General features: G+C 41.2%; 1 long non-coding RNA gene across 1 annotated transcript; it reads left to right on the top strand.

Moving 5' to 3' along the window:
* Positions 1–2247: 2247 nt before the first annotated feature.
* Positions 2248–5359, top strand: LOC144015717 (uncharacterized). The gene is made up of 3 exons (XR_013282799.1): positions 2248–2526; positions 2975–3208; positions 3489–5359. It is a non-coding gene; the product is annotated as an uncharacterized LOC144015717 (long non-coding RNA).
* Positions 5360–6178: the final 819 nt, after the last annotated feature.

The following is a 6178-nucleotide window of genomic DNA, read 5'->3' as shown; positions in this document are numbered from 1 at the left end:
AAAACCAGCTGCAATTAACTCATTCACTTCCCATTTTCACAGAAGCAATCCCGTTCGCTACCGGCTGTTTTACTGAATTTTGACTGATTTTGCAAGGCCCACAGAATATTGTGTTCTATTGCTATAAAAGCATGGAACCTATCAAAAGAAAGATTAAAGTCTCTTCTTTCATCAGGAAAAAAAGTATTTTTCTATCTGTTTCCGTTTTGCAGCAATTAGTATTAGAAGAGAGCTAAGTTTCATCAGTTTTCACAAATCTATTCAAAATTGTAAGTAATTTAGCTTTTTTTCTACATGGCCCTGGTTGATCTCCTTTGCTCTGCTGCCACCTGCTGGCCGTTTGTGTAATAACTACCATTTCTGCAACCGTTCTTTGCAGTTGAGAGGCTGCATCAAAGCCTTCTGTATGCTCTAGCATAAAAAAAAAAAACACAAAAAAACGTATAAATACGTCTTTGGGACACTTAAAACATAAAAAAAACGTATTTACATGTTATTGGGAGCAAATGAGTTAACATGGTGGACTGCGACATACTGAGGTGATTTGTGAAAAATTCTATCATTGACCAATTTTGAACATGGGTCCGTCCGAGAGTGACAATATCATATCGCCATAATGAATGGCAAAACACTCCCTGATTTAATGTTATGATATCCAAACCAATTCATTATATTAATAGACAGATGAACTCCATAGATAAGTACCTCTAAGAAAAAAAGTGTACAAAATACAACCAAGAGGAACTTGACTATGTAAGATTAAGAACATTTGAAGACAAGAGTAATGAAATGTTGCTCTAACACACTACAGATCACTTACAGATCACATGCGCATAAACAAACGGCTGCAAACGCAAGTTAAGATAATATAACACTTGGTTGGTTGATGGTCTGCAACTAGCTGTGCATGGAAATAGCTGCTGTGACAACCTTGCAGACACAAGAATGTTTGATTTGTTTGCACATCTACTGCAGGGGTCCTGCATTCACTTAGTTCGAAAACCAGCAGACCTACAGCAGCAGTAGCTTTTCAGACCCCCACCCAGCTTTGACATGAGCCACCTACTGGAAGCAGCCACTCTGTCAGCCTTTGACAGGGACGAGGCCACAGGCCATGGAAATTAACTGAGTTAGCCATTCACTTACTAGTCCGGACACAGAAAGGCCGGTGGCAAGAATCTGCTGCAGTTGTCTCCTGATCAATCAAAGTCGATTTTGGGTTCGGGATCACACAACCGGCTGGGATTGTCCTCGTAATGATTCATTCCAGTGATGGTTTCATCACAATAGACAACAGAGGACGGCCAGTTGGTTTTCCTGCAGGGATTCTTTACTGTATTGGACAAATGCAGATGGATGCACAGCGCGGCCTGGAAACTATTGTTGCATGGTAGGGAGGTTGTCCTGCATCTGCTGCCCACTGGGACCACTTACTGCACTAATGGGCCAAAAATCCTTTATACTCACTGCACGCTATTCCTAAGTAAACCAACTGAGGATTCTGCCCAGTAAATTACTGACTAAAATTATTCAATATCTTAGTTTCTTTAGTTACAGTACATCCTGACGTCATTGACCTAATTTCTCTAACTCAACAGTCATAGGACACACATATAGACACGTTCTTGGTTGGTTCACAAAGAGAGATGCTTCTTTAATATGTCCCTTCATGATATTCCTGTAAAGGAGTGCAAACAGAAATATGATAAGGGTGACAAGTCAGCGACTGGTGGTCTGGTGTGCTGCCACAGTTTGCTCAACGCTAAACCAACAAGATAACGCAGGCACTGTGTAGTCTAGACTCGCTCCAGCCGCAGATCGGGTTTGATTTGGGCTCAGTGAAGCTTGTAGCCTAAGCCTTTGTATCAGTGACTCTGATTTTCAGTTAGATAATGGGGTTAAAGTGTGGCTGTGTATGTGTGTGCTAAGCTAAAGATTGTGTTTACTAGCTTGCTAATTAGCAAGCGTGCTGCCTTACGAACTTTGCTCTGTACTATTTGTGAGCACAGGTGAGGTGCAGGATGACAAACAGAACATATCATTTTGGTAGAGAGATTAAAGTGAACTTATAGGCCGCAAAAATACAAGTTGTGTTATTTAGAGTGTGGTGTAGGGTGACCCAACGTCCTCTTTTGGGAGGACATTCGGGAGGACAGACCATTTTCTTACGGGCGTCCGGGGTTTTTCTAAATTTGTGAAAATGTCTGGTTGGCATTGCATGACTAATAGGTCGCTTGCACATGTCGTCACTTCCGCCTCGGATTTCTCGTAGTCGCCATGCTGGGTGGCCTCCATTTACGTAGCGATTCGGTCTAACACGTATCTATCACGTTTGTTTTCTGCGTTTAAAATGGTACATTGTTGCTGCATCGTTGGCTGTTCGAACAAAGCCAAGGGGGAAAATGTTCGGTCTTTTTTCCGAATTCCGAAAATAATTAGGAACCAGGGCCTGGAGACAGAGGAGTGCGGACTCCGGAGGGAAGTCGTTACTTTGGGCTCGTGTGTGCAGCGATCACTTTGTGAGCGGTAAGCTTGTTTACCTTTATTTAATTTAATGCATAAGGATTAATAACGTTTTGACCGCCCATATATGGGCAAGTTGCTTATGTTTTGGATTCATGAGCAAGCAAGTTCGGTAGTACAAGCTGGCTAGCGGACGTTAGCCGAAAGCTAACATCGAACATTTTCACCCAAGTAGTGCCAGTGCAAAGTGTTTACTGCTGAAATTGGATTGATTAGTCTTGGGCTCTTAATGCCGATAACATGTTTTTTGGTGGCAAAATGTAAACTTGGAAAAAAGAGACAGAAGGGGGTGATGCAAGTAAACAGACCCCGGTAGCCTACACATCATGCTAAAGAACTTATTCGGTAGCCTACACATCATGCTAAAGAACTTATTCACGGCCACCCTACTGCGGTAAAATAACCAGTCTTTCCATATTTTATTTGTTTATATATTTGTTTATTTTAACAGGTCGCCCTGCGCCCGTTTTTCTGTCCAATCATCCCGACTGTGCTCCAACATTAAAGTTGGGTCCCAAGTTACAACATCTATGTCTCAGCCCAGTCGGTGCCAAGATATGAACGTGCACAGGAGAGACAAGCAAAGAAAAGACGACTCGGAAGTGGCAGAGAGTTTGTTGCAGTTATGCAGCCAGATGGCTCCAGTAACCTGTACCCTCAAGTACTGCTGACATCATTGACTCTGGTATGCCACTCAGAATTCATTACATGATATATTGTATGCATGAGTGAATGTATGTGTTTATGTTTGTGTGTGTACACGCACCTTATATTTTAGAGACATTTGGAAGTGTTTATAGAAACAAGTATTTGCCTGTAGCAATGTTCATACATTAAAAAATGCAACAAAATGTGTACATTTCTTTTACACTGACAAAAAAACTATACTACTTTACTATATTAAACCTATTACTGGTATGTATTTTTTTGTGATCTTTTTTTTTTATTATTTATTATTTCTTTAGGGATCTCATGCCACACCGACTTGATTGCCAATGACATGGAAACGAAGGCGAGCATTGAAGGAGGACAACATGCGACTGTTTGTTTGGCGCTAATAAAGGCAGCGAATATACAAATTCTATTGTTGGGTTTGTTTACAAAGCTATACATAATACAAATGACAGGATTTGACTCAATATGGCAATATGGTCCCTCTTAAAGTAATGGCATAAATCTCTATTATTTCTAAAAGCACAAAAAAATGAAGTGAATAATGATTAGATGTAGTAATTTCAGGGATAAAATTGAACTGTTAATTAATGCAGTTTATTTTAGCACAGGTGCCTACCATCCTGAGATATTTACATTAAAATTCCTTACTGCTTATCCTCACGAGGGTTGATAATTTGTGTCAAAATATTAGGCCATTATTTTAAGAGTATGACGGTATGATGTAATGTTGATGGGGTATGCAATGACTTTCATTATGCTATGTACAGAGGAAAAAGTTGCTCTCTTTTAAATTTGTTTAATGTAAGACAAGTACCAGTACTGTGTTTCAGTTTTCCCAATAATCCTTGTTTCACACTTGTCACAAAACCACTGTCCACTGTGCCAATCTAGACTGCCAAAAGGCAGTCTAGATTGGCACACTTCAAGTGATATCATTTGATTTTACAATCTGCTGCAGCACAAAAAACTACTTTATTCCGCATCTTTGAAGTACATGAGCAAGTGGTAGGTGACAGCGGCTGAGCAGGAACACTGGAAGTCCACTGCTGATCTAGTAACTGCTCTCCCGAGCAGTTCAGGTAAGGAGGGGATTTTGGGGGAAAAAAACTGGCTTTTCCAACTGGCCAAAACGAGCGATCTGGGTGGACTCGCTCAATCACACTTTGTCCACACCACAAAGTCGCAGAAGTCCCGTCCAGTTAAACTCATCTGTGCCTGAATCTGAAAATATTACAAACATTGTAATGAAAATATGAAACATAGAATTAAATAAGAAACTACAAAAAGTAAAGCCATACATACCTGGTAATACTATTGGTGTTGTCGTGACAAGTGATGGGAATTGTTGCCATCTGGCACCAGACAGAAATTGGGTGTTGTGACAGCCTCCTTAACCGTGAGATCATAAGAAAAGCTGTCAGTATGCTCAGTAGTTACCATGAACACGTTTTATTGTACTGGAAACTGAAACTAAAAATACGTCCTCTGAGAGTGGTTAACCTTAACCATTTAGCATAAGTTGATTAAGTAACATGTAACTAGTGAAAGGGTAGCATTAAATTTAATTAAGCCACGGGGAGGCTGTGCAGTTACTTTTTATTCTTATACGCTCTGCCATATTTGCCTGTTATAAAATTATTAGAAAAACCACATCAGGTAAAGCCAGCTGTGCATGTAAACACAATGATAACAGGAAGCCTGAGAACAAATCAACATTTTTGTGTGCAGAATTACCAACACCATGTGGTTTACTTACGTGCAACAGCAACCGTTTCTTCTGATGTGATGTTAAAAGTTTACACTCTGTATCCACCCGCTTACAAAATAATTGTAAGCCTCCAGGGATTTGTTGGCGTGTTATGGAGCATGTTGTCAACACGAGGTAGTGAAAGATGTCCAGAGATGTCACATTTGGCCAGCAAGCTTTCTCCGTCAAAAAAAATTCACCCTTGGTCAGGACGTAATTAGGATCAATCCCGCCACACAGAGACACCTTCTGCCTGTATCGTTGTTTTTGATCTTCCGGTAAATCGTGAAAATACTGCGAAAATTACATCAGGTTGATGAGCTCTACCGTGTAACTCACGAGTGTACCTTGTGAACCGGCGGACACCCAAGATGGCGCCCGAAGAAAAAACTCCCATGATGCATTACGATGTGCAAGCGACCTATTGGAGGTGAAGTACACTGTGTAACTGCGACAGGTACCACAATTTCAAGGCCGGGGCAAGTGTCCTCTTTTTTTTTTTTGGACATGGGAATATGTTCAACCTTGTGTGGTGAGTACAAAATAAGAGTGTACATGGACCTCTGGGGATTCTCCTGTACATCAGTGCAACAAACCTCTTATTAAATGTATGACCCGGATGAAGGGCATAGCGTCACCGTTAGGAGTTAGCAGGAGAATTTACGTTGGCAGCCAGAGGGAGATCTGCTGAAGCAGCGGCCCTTCACAAATGTGACACTCAGGCGCTCTCATGGAAGACAAGTAGGTGACAGTGTGTGCATATGCTTTGCATCAATATTTATTGCGTTTTGATTGTTTTAACAAGACGCACTTGATCAAACTTTGCACTTTGCTTGTTTGCCGTGCAGTTAAAATATACAATGGAAAGAGGAATGATGAGCCTGCAGTCTTCTTGAGGCACAAGTGTACACACACAAACAAGACATCCGTGTGTTGATATGCTGGCAGATTTACATTCCCAAGGACCAAAACCATTTTTCTTCTGGAACATGCGTCACGGCTCTTTGTTTATTCCTTTCTTCATCCGATTAGCCTCCCCTGTGTTTGTTCAACATTTCATACTCATGATCTCAATTCTTGTTTGGTTGCTCCACACATCTGTAAATTAAAGCCTCTGCTGAGCACACCTCATACGCTGTAGAATTCATTAAGCCTTCTTGTCCCTCTCATGTGTTTGCACGACAAAGAGTGACAACGTCCCGAAATGGAAGTGTGTGTGCGTGCGCGCGCGCG

Source organism: Festucalex cinctus, chromosome 3 (assembly GCF_051991245.1).
Source record: "Festucalex cinctus isolate MCC-2025b chromosome 3, RoL_Fcin_1.0, whole genome shotgun sequence".
NCBI lineage: Eukaryota > Metazoa > Chordata > Actinopteri > Syngnathiformes > Syngnathidae > Festucalex > Festucalex cinctus.
Note: the sequence above shows the minus strand (reverse complement) of the source record. Positions and strands in the feature narration are given on the sequence as shown.